General features: G+C 39.6%; 1 long non-coding RNA gene across 1 annotated transcript; it reads left to right on the top strand.

The window, feature by feature from the left end:
* Nucleotides 1-2,738: 2,738 nt before the first annotated feature.
* Nucleotides 2,739-4,753, top strand: LOC104120748 (uncharacterized). The gene is made up of 2 exons (XR_691729.3): nucleotides 2,739-3,244; nucleotides 4,515-4,753. It is a non-coding gene; the product is annotated as an uncharacterized lncRNA (long non-coding RNA).
* Nucleotides 4,754-11,415: the final 6,662 nt, after the last annotated feature.

Raw genomic sequence — 11,415 nt, 5'->3', positions numbered from 1 at the left:
GAAATCAATAAGTTTTTTTCCTGAGCTCAGGGGTTAACCCCATGCCCATGTATATCTTTTGATCCGATAGGTGTTAGATTATTACGACTTGCTTCAAATCTTCAACCGTCGATTTAGTGGCGTCGGTGTCATCAAAAGCTATGAAGGATCTCGAAATGCTGTAATCATCCTCTTTGTCTGCTCCTCATTCCTCCTGTTTCTCCGGTTTGACCGAGGCTAGTATCAGTGATTGCAATTTAACCTCTGCCTTTCTGGTATGTTCTTTATTCCTCGATGTTGAAATTGCGGGCACCAGGACTACCCCATCGACAACAAATATCTTTTTTGTGGTTGGTTGTTCTCCGTAGACCGTCTTGACTCCTCCTGGTGTGGGAAATATTAACGCCTGGTGCAAGGTCGAGGGCACCCCTCATGTTGTGAACTCATGGCCTTCCGAATAGAGCGTTGTACCTCATATCCCCCTCGATCATGTAGAACTTTGTTTCTTGGATTGTCCAGGCGGTGTTCATTGGCAAGGTTATTTCTCCTTTAATGGTCTCACACGCCATGTTATATCTGTTCAACACCCGAACTGCTGGTACGATTTGATCATGTAACCCTAAGTGCTCTACGACCCTCGATCTATTGATGTTGGTCGAGCTAACCGGATCCATAAACACACGTTTAACTTGAGATTTATTGATAAGTACAAGTATTAACATTGAATCATTCTGAGGCTATATGATGCCCTCGACATCTTCATCACTAAACAAAATGGCTCCCTCCGGGACATAGTACCTGGTGCATTTTTCCCTTATGATAGGTTTTTTAGTGCGCTTTATCATTGGTCCTTAGGGGACATCAATTCCTCTGATGATCTTATTGATCACGTGTTGAGGCTATTCTTGTTTGACCTGTTTGTTTGCGCCCCTATTCTGGAAGTGATTTTTGGCTCAATCACTCAGAAATTCTCGGAGGTACCCGTTGTAGAATAACCGGGTAACTTTTTCTCTTAACTGTTGGCAATCTTTGGTTCTATAGCCGTGAGTGCCGTGATATTTACACATCAAATTAGGATCTCTCTGGGTCAGATCGGATTGCAAAGGTCGGGGCCACTTGGTCTCTTTAATGCGTCCTATGGGTGTCACGATGCTAGCAACGTCCATGTTAAAGTTGTATTTCGACAATATCTGTGCTTTCCTTCTCCCGAGCGGCCTATCGAACCCAATTTTACTCATCAGGCCTCGACCATCGGACCCTTGATCATCTCTCTTCTCATTCCTTGCGGGATGGCGCCCGTATCTATTTCCCATTCGTCCCGCGTTATTTGGTTGATACTAATCTAGGACCGGTCTTGGCTCTTGATCAACGTCTCTCTTAGATCTATCATCGGATCTGATGGGGTAAACAGATCCAAAAGGGGCTCCGAGCTAATCATCCTCGACCCTAATCTTCGACTGATACCTGTTGTGGATATTTGCTCAGGTTACCGCCAGGTACTCCACCAATTTTGTTTTAACTATTGAGAGGCCAAGGAACTCCGGGGGTTGATCCCCAGAGTGAATGCCTGAACGGCCCAAATATCCGCGATCGGTGGTAGATCCATCCATTCCATCCGGAATCTCAACACGAACTCCCTGAGCATATCGTTATCCTTTTGCTGGACCTTGAAGAGATCTGACTTTCTGGTCTCGACCTTGATGGCCCCGGCATGGGGCCTTCACGAAAGCATCTGCAAGCATAGCAAACGAGTCAATGAAATTTGGGGGTAAGTTGTGATTCCATATCATTGCTCCCTTGGACAAAGTTTCTCCGAACTTCTTCAGTAACTCCGACTCGATCTCATCATCTTCCAAATCATTCCCCTTGATTGCGCGTGTGTAGGAGATCACGTGTTCGTTTGGATCCGTGATCCCATTGTATTTGGGGATGTTGGGCATGCGAAACCTCTTTGATATCGACTTTGGTGCCGCACTCGGAGGAAAAGGCTTCTGGATAAATTTCTTGGAATCCGGCCCCTTCATATAGGGGGTGCCCCTGGGATCTGATCGACCCTGGAGTTGTATGTTTCCACCTTCTTGTCATTATCCACAATCTTTTTCTGACCCGACTCCACTAGTCTTGTCAACTCTTTGAGCATCTTTATCACCTCAGGATTTATCCCGGGCTCGGCTTCACCCGATCTCTTGATAACTTGCTCATCTCTTCGAGTACTCTCTCGGGATCGTTCGGGCTCGAACTGTTGGGGGCGCGGCTTTGATTCTGCAGTTGTGCTATCGCCGCATGTGAGCACGTAATTTTTGCCCCATGCCTAAAATACTCCTAAAAATACTCTAAAATAGTTTTAATTGCCTTTATAGAATTTTAGGAATTTTTCTTTATTTCTATTTTATTTGTTTGACATTTATTTGTATTTTTAGCATATTTAGTTGCATTGCAAATCGTTAATATAACGAAAAATATTTTATATTTTACTCTTCGCATTTTTAGATCCTAATTACATGTTTAGTTGCATTACTAAATACAAAAATCACAAAATAATAATAAATTAGCTATTTTGGTTCATCAACTAGTCTTAGTTTAATAATTCATAGTTAATTGATTAATTGTTAGATAGAATAGTTAAATTAGTTAATTTCGCAAATTAGTTTTAAATTAGGTGTTGTTAAGATAAGTGGCTAATTTTGAAAATCAAAACAAAGAGGGAAAAGGGAGCCGGTGAGTTAAAAATTGGACTGGGCCATTATTTCAGGCCCAAACCCATGCCCAATTCATCCCAGACCTGGCCCACTTCACCTGGCCTCCGAACAGGCCCCTACCCCTCAAAACGACCTCTCAGACCTCTCATATCTCTCTCACCACCCTCCATCGTCTGCCGTCGCCGAAAATCGTCCATGGCAGCGGCCCGTCGCCAAATACCCCCAAAATATCACCCCATAATCCCCAACCTCCTCTCATCACTAATCTACCGTCAATTTTTTCAAAATCCCTGTCGCATTCCATGAATTGCAGATCTCAGAATTCTAAAAAATAAAATAAAATCCCCTTTTATCATTTCTCGATCAAATCGGCCATGATTACGGTTGAAATTTACATCAATGGATAGCTCTTGACAAGAGCTATCAATTGATGTAAGATTTAACCCGTTTTTTAATGGTCGGATTTTCGTCAACCGGTCGTTGACCGGTTAGGTGCTCTCCAATTGACCTTTTCTGCTTTTCCGGCTTGCTGGAATCATTTTTCTCAATCTGTTGAAACTCAGTAGGTATGCCTTCCCCTCTTTTTTTTTTTTTTTTGTTGATTTTAAATCTGATCTTATCCTCCTCCCCTATTCTCTGATTCAAATTTGCATTTGTATGTTAGTTTAGCTCTGACAGTTTGTGTGTTCGCATATTAGGATATTCCTTTTTAGTTAGTTTAATTGCATGATAATTAACTTGTAGGCTAATTGATCTTGAATCATGTTAGTCGCATGTTTGAATTAGAATTAATTATTAGATTACTTGGTTTTTTTAATGTTATTTGCTCTGTTTTGATTTTAAATTTGTTGGAGTTCGTTTGTTACTATTGTTTGTAATTACTAAAAGTCTAAGAGGGTTTAAGGGAAAGAAAAATTTAAGGAATCTTGGGTGTAACTGTTAAAAATACTTCTGGAAAGGGAAAAAGGGACTAATATGCTAGAAGTAAGAGTAAAGGTGATTTTATTATAGACTGTTCAGTAATAGGAAGGACTAAAAAGAAAAAAGAAAAACAGAAAAATATACTGAGAGTTTGTTATAAAACAGTACACACTCTCATTCTCTGATGGACAGACTCCCGCATAAAGACTCTCCCCTTCACGCACCTGCACTGACACTCACTCTCTCTTCGTTCAGGCATTTGTCACAAAGCAGCCTCTAAAAAATAATTCAAAAACAGCTTTCAAATTCAGATCTTAGATCTAAAATTTCAGCTTCAAAAATTGACAAGAAAAACACCAAAAAACAATAAAGGTTCAAGCAATTTTATACTCAAAAACAATTAGGGAGAGCTGCAACTGTTTTAGTCAATTCCAAATGATTTCCTCTATCATTTTCTGGGTTCTTCAACTTGGATTTCATCTGTGATTGAAGTTTTTCTGCTATCAACTTAGTAGCTGAGCTCCAACCTTCAAGTTTGGCCTTTATTTGGCAATTTGCTCTTTAAATTAGCTCCTGTGATTTAGGTATGTGTCTCAATCTGAATTCTATACCAGATCTGCTTTAAAATGAAATCGTGGTTATTTCTTAATTCATTTGCTGTTACTATTTTGATCCATTAGCTATTATTTAGTTTCAGTGGTGAGTGAAATGCTTGTAAACTTGATTAGACCATGGTTATGGATTAAATTGGACCTTATAACATGCAAGCAGTTTCATGTGATTTGATTCCATGTCTTTGTTAACATCATATATTTGAAAATATAATTGAATGAGGATAAAGAAAATATTTCATTGATTCAGTTGCTATTTATTTGCGTAACAGTAAGAGTTACTATGTTTGTTTCCTGCTTTTAGGGAGGATTCACATTAAAGAGGTCAATACCTTTAATAAATCATGGGAAATGGAAGGGAAGAACATGAACTGGGTTTGATTATTAGTGTAAAGTGGCTGTAATTGTAATAAATAGCGTTGAGTCATCAGATGGTTTAAATCTATGAATTTGATTCTAGTTTGGCATTGTATCTTGTTTCAATTCATTACAAATGTATTTCAAATTTGAAACCCAACTTATGAAGATTGATTATCTCCAGAATTTTGCGCTAATTTGTGCGTAAGTTGTGAATTGGGCCAGACTTGTAAATGACCCAACAGGGGCTGTGCATATGAGTCTGGATGCTCCAAGTCATGGGCCCTAGAGTTTGACCCAATGAAATTCGCATGAATTAAATATTGCTAGTGTTTTATTTTATTTTCAATTGTTCAGCAAGTTAGTATAAACGATGACCTCTCTCAGATTATTTTGTCAAAGTCATTGGCTGGGACAGGCAATTGCGTCATGTCTCTTATTCACCTTAGCAGATTTCAACTATTGGCTCAAACATGTAGGATTAGAATTAATTAATACCTATACGGTTATCCACAAATGATTTCCATAATTCACAGACCTCACAACAAATCTCAAATTAGTTTAGGACAACATAGTTTAGGACAACAGCCTTCGAATATCATAGTTTGCGTTAGGTGTGCTTTAATAATAAATCATCGTAACTATGGGTATAATTCCCATTGCATAATCATGATACGTAACTTCAAAAATCGAGTGGACGCTCGTATAACTTGACTATAACTTCAAAGTGATAATAAAATAAAACCATGTCGTACATTGCGGGTGCGTTTTACTGTAACGACCCGGCCGATCGTTTCGAGTATTACAACCACGTCTCCCCATTTACTGCTCAAATTGTGCTTTTCGATTGTTATTTGACTTGCCAGTGTAATTGCTTCGGATCCGGTGAGGTTTTGAAATAATTTGGAATACTTAGTTCCAAGGTTTAGAACTTAAGTTGAAAAGGGTGGATGTTGACCTATGTGTAACGACCCCGGAAAAAAAATTTGCTAAGGAAATTAAGGTTTCATGGTGCCGAACTAGGCTTACCTGTTTGAGAATTTTAGAAATTCTTCACGGCGAGCTTTCTCGCCACGGCTTAAATCTTTTGGGTTGAACAATGCGTCGATGAGTAAAAGGAAATATTTTGCCGGAAAAAGGTCATTTCTGCGGCCCACTATGCGGTAGTAGAATCACTCTGCGGACCGCATAATGGCCGCAGAGTGAATCAGAAGTGGGGAAAGTTTGGAGGAAGGTCTGCAGCGCATTATGCGACCGCAGACCAGTTCTGCGGAGCATTATGCGACCGCTAAACAGGTCTGCAGACCGCATAACGACCGCAATTTGATACAGTATTGCCCAGTTATGGAGGGCCTTTTTGCAACCCATTATGCGGGCCGTAGGAGCATTATACGGTCGTATATGCGACCGCAAAGTGTGTTTCGGGACTTCATTTTTTTGGTTTTATAAACCCGATCCCATTCTTATAAAACACTATTAGGGGTCATTTTGAAGGGTTTCATCTTATATTTTAGAGAGAAGTGAGAGCATCTTAGAGAGAAAAAGTGAAGACCTAACCAGTTGTCCATCAATTCTTGTTCAAGATTTGAAGATTTCACAAGGATCTTGCTAGGGTTTCAAAGAGGTAAGAATTTCTAACCCTAGTCTTCAATTTCGAGTTTGGGTAAAGATGGGTGATTGGGAGTATGATTCTTGGGTGTAAGAGTATTATTTATACATACACGTACCAATAAGGTTTGTGAAAAGATTATTGAGTTCAAATGTGTAAAGATTGGGTTGAAAATGGTAGAAAATCTTCAAAGACTTTAATTGAAGATTTGAGGGTCGAGTTGATGTCGGAATTTGGTGAAATTTGTATGGTTGGACTCGTGGTTAGATGTGTGTTCATAATTTATAATTTTTGTCGGGTTCCAAGGCGTGGGCCCCACGGGCAATTTTTGAGTGCAATTCAAATTTTGTTGGAAAATTAGTCTTTTAATATAGAATTAATTTCTATAATTTGAATTGATTGAATCGAATTAATTGTGACTAGATTTGAGGCATTCAGAGGTCGATTCGCGAGGCAAAGGCTTATTGGAATAAAGAATTGCTCGGATTGAGGTAAGTAACAGTTTTAAATTTGGTCCTGAGGGTATGAAACCCCAGATTATGTGTTATATGATTGGTTTGAGGTGACGCACATGCTAGGTGACGGGCGTGTGGGTGTGCACCGTAGGAATTGTGACTTGGTCAAATTCTATGGAACTGTGTAGTTGAATAATCTGTTGTTATCTATACATTCTCCATGTAGTAGAGAAATTAAATCACAAATCATGTTTAGATTATGTGTTGGTACTGTAGGGACCCACAGAGGCCGTGTCCGTATTAAATTATCTGCTAAATTATTATTTTGTACTCAGTCACAGTTTTCTTATTTATTTTATTTTAGTCTCTATTGTTCATTATTGATGCATCATCTCATTGTTGTTTGGGCTGACTTTCATGATTATTGAGAGTCGGAGAGACTGAAGAGATTTATGACTGAGTGAGGCCGAGGGCCTGATTGTGAGATATTGATACTATAGCACGTGAGTTGTCCGTCCGGATCCAGATATTATACTATAGCACGTGAGTTGTCTGTGCAGATCCAGATATTATACTAACACGTGAGTTGTCCGTGCAGATCCAGATATTATACTAACACGTGAGTTATCCGTGCAGATTATAGCACTTGGGCTGAAGGAGCCCCTCCGGAGTCTGTACACACCCCGAGTGAGCGCAAATACCTACTAAGTGCGAATGCTGAGTGATGAGTGATGAGTGAATGGAATGGCTGAGTGACTGTGGTCCTGAGAGGATGCGTTTGATTTCATTCTTATTGCACTACCGTTGTCATATATATCACTGTGTTGGAAATTTCTAAAAGATATTATCTCCTGTTTTAGTTGAACTTGATATGAAATTACTGTTTGGGGCTTAATTGTTAAACTTACAAGCATGCCTACTTTCTTATGTTGAAATTATTATAATTGGACTTAGTTGTGAAGCTCGCCACTACTTTCAATTCTTTATTTAGTATTATTACTTGCTGAGTTGGTTGTACTCATACTACACCCTGCACCTCGTGTGCAGATCTATGTACTTCTGGACACGGCGGCTGCTAGTTCTTGGAGTTTTATCTGTTGGAGATCATCGAGGTAGTTGCTTGACGTCTACAAACCTTGATTCTCTTTCCCTTCAGTTTTTGTACTGTTCTACATTTTCAGACACTGTTTTTAGCAGTCAAACTTTGTTATCATTTAGATGCTCATGTTCTCAGTGACACTGTGTTTTGGGAATGTATCTTATGTTAGTAATTTGTGAGATTTTTCTATGGAAATTCAAATATTATGATTTCAAACTTAAGAGAAAATGTAGTTTTTTTAAGTTGTCAGCTTGCCTAGTATTGAGATAGGCACCATCACGACATGTTAGGATTTTGGGTCGTGACATTCACGCAACGCGATTTACAATAAAAGCGGTAAAAGGGTAAGAATGTACATATGGCTAAAATATGTAATAATTGGATAATTAAGCCATGTGTAATTGTAAAGCGACCGTGCTAAAATCACGGAATCCAGGAGTGCCTCACACCTTTTTCCGGGTTAACAGAATAACTTACCCAGGTCTTATGTGTTTCGCAAACTTATACGTAGTCATATTTTCCTTGATTAGGGATTTAAAGTAATTGGTGACTCGGAACATCAAAATTAAATAATTTCAAGTGACGACTCTAAAAAAATAAAAATAAAATCAATCCCATTTTAAATAATGTCACTTAAATTGGAAAAAACTCTTTTCCCCATAAAAAGGAGGTATGACACCGTCTGTTGAGCATGTAACATTTCGAAGAATAGCCGCATGCTTACCCTATCACCTTCGCCTTCGGGCGCTTCTCGAGTTGTTGGTAGGGGTTGTAACGACCCGGCCGATCGTTTTATGAATTTGAGTCCTGTTCGGAGGCATAAGGTCCTGAACAACTTCGTATTATGTGTATTTATTTGTGTGCGTGGTTGAATTTAGTTACCGGATGATTCAGAGTCAAATCGAAAGAAGGATGCAAGTTTTGGAAGCTTAAGTCTTAGGATTTTGACTGTAGTCGAAACTGTATGAAGACGACTCCAGAATGGAGTTCCGTTGGTTCCGTTAGCTCCTTTGGGTGATTTTGGACTTAGGGGCGTGTCCGGATTGTGTTTTGGAGGTCTGTAGCTCATTTAGGCTTGAAATGGCGAAAGCCGAATTTTTGGAGATTTGACCGGTAGTGAACTTTTTGATATCGGGGTCAGTATCCGATTCACGAAGTTGGAGTAGGTCCGTAATATTGAATATGACTTGTGTGCAAAATTTGGGGTCAATCGGACGCGGTTTGGTAGGTTTCGGCATCTGTTGTAGAAATTTAGAGTCTCAAGTTCATTAAATTTGAATTGGATGGTGATTCGTATTTTTAGCATTATTTGATGTGATTTGAGGGCTCGACAAAGTTTGTATGGTGTTATAGGACTGGTTGGTATATTTGGTTGAGGTCCCGGGGGCCTCGGGTGAGTTTCAGATGCTTAACAGATCGAAATTTGAACTTGTGTAATTGTTGAAGCTATCAAGCTTCTAGTGTAATCGCACCTGCGGTGGGGTGGCCGCAGGTGCGGACACGCACGTGCAAGAGGCCAAGCACAGAAGCGAAATTGAGGAGATGGCCAGGAGTCGCAGGTGCGAGGGAAGTTCCGCATATGCGAGCCCGCAGATGCGCTTGAAATTTTGCAGATGCAGAGAGTGAGCTGGAGGGGCAGTCCGCAGAAGCGTACATTTGTTCGCAAGCGCGCACTCGCAGGTGCGGCCATTTGATCTCTGAAGCGGACCCAGGTGTGTAAGTCAAGTCTGCACCTGCGATGGATTTTTCGCAGGTGCGGCATCACAGGCGTGACTATGGGTCCGCAGGTGCGAGATCGCTGGGCAGAAAAGAGGAAATCTTGAGGGTTTGGTCTCATTTTCATTTTGGGACTTTGAGAGCTCGGGTTTGGGCGATAATTTGGGAGATTTTCAGAGAAAGCTTTTGGGTAACGATTCCTAACTCATTTATGGTTATACTCCATTAATCTATAGTTGAATTCATCATTTAATTACAGAATTTGGTTGAGAAATTTGGGGAAAAAGTTTGAAAGTTCTTCAAATAAATTTTTGAGTTTTGATTCAGATTTTGACATCGAATTTGGATAATTTTGGTATGAGTGAACTCGTGATTGATTTGGTGTTCGTATTTTGTGACTTTTACCCGATTCCAAGACGTGGGCCCGTGTCGCCTTTTTGGGCCGAATTTTTAATTCTTTGCTAAAGTCGTAGATTTATTATTTAAATTAGTTTTTCGTAATTTTATTCATGATATGTAATTGTGTTTGGCTAGATTTGGGCCATTCAAAATCGGATAATCGAGGAAAAGGCATTCTTATTGATTGATTGAGCTTGGTTCGAGGTAAGTATCTTGCCTAACTTCGTATGGGGGAACTACCTCTTAGGATTTGAGTCTTCTATGCTAATTGTAGTCCCTGTACGTGAGATGACGAGTACGTGCTCGGACTTATTTGTGGAAAGTTTGCCTTTTAGGGTTCTTAGGTCCTTGTATTCACTGATTATGCAGTTGTTATGTTATGAATACGTCTCTTAATTACTAGTTTCACCTCTACCTGCTTTGATTAGAATTAATTGCTTAATGATCCGCCCTTGATGCTTATTTGAGTCATCTGTGCCTTAACTGAAATTGTTATCTCTTCTATTGCCATGTTATCTTTCCTCTAACTGCTTATCTTTATTTAAAATTATAATTATCTCTTTTGTAATTGTTCATCCTTAATTGAGGCTATGATTATTTTTTTGTTGATTATCCCTAATTGAATTTGTTGTATCTCTTTTTTAATTGCCAATCTTAAAAGAAGTTAGATATCTTATATTTTAGTTGACCTGTCCTTATTTGGAATTATTCTCCTTGTGTTAGCTCCCTCGTTGTCGAACTGTACATTGTGGACCGTTACTACATAGTGTTTTCTTTCTTGTTGAGTTGTTCTTATTATGACTAGTATTCTCTATTGTGGCCACTCCTCGTGAATTAATTCCTCCTTTCCTTTGGGTTATGGAATTTCTGAGTTGATTTACTTGTCGTACCCTTGTATTAGTGTTATTGTTGATGTTGTACTTGTTGTTCTTGCATATCTACTTTGGGACTATAAAACGGTACCTCGGGAGATCCCCCATGTCTTGCATATTTACTTTGGGACTATGAGGCGGTACCTCGAGAGATCCCCCTGTCTTGCATATTTACTTTTGGGACTATGAGGCGTTACCTCGGGAGATCCCCTATTAAGCATTTATTTTTGGGACTACGAGACGGTATCTCGGGAGTGCCCTTTGTTGATATCTCTTTGTTATGGGGTTGCACGAGGTTTCTGCCGTGCTATTGTTACTATTGATATTTGCACATGCGGCGTGACAAAGAGGGATATATAAATATATGTAGGTTGCGCATGTGGCGAGACAAGATGGGAACATTATTATGAACGTGTGGCGAAACAAGACGGGCATTTACTTTACTATTGCGCACATGGCGAGACAAGGTGGGCTATGTCAGAGATTGATTTGTGATGATTTGTGATGACCTGGGGGCATTCTTGTTGTTGATATTTGTGTAGTGGTACACTTACCTGTGTGAGCTTTATCTTGTGAAAGTGTGAGAAAATATTCTACGTGTTGTCCGTTCTTTTCCTTATGCTCACTAGCTGGTATGAACTATGTTAGAACACTTGCACAAGCATACACGTAGTTAAGCACTCTTATCAGATAAGAGG

This window comes from Nicotiana tomentosiformis, chromosome 7 (assembly GCF_000390325.3).
Source record: "Nicotiana tomentosiformis chromosome 7, ASM39032v3, whole genome shotgun sequence".
Classification (NCBI taxonomy): Eukaryota; Viridiplantae; Streptophyta; class Magnoliopsida; order Solanales; family Solanaceae; genus Nicotiana; species Nicotiana tomentosiformis.
Note: the sequence above shows the minus strand (reverse complement) of the source record. Positions and strands in the feature narration are given on the sequence as shown.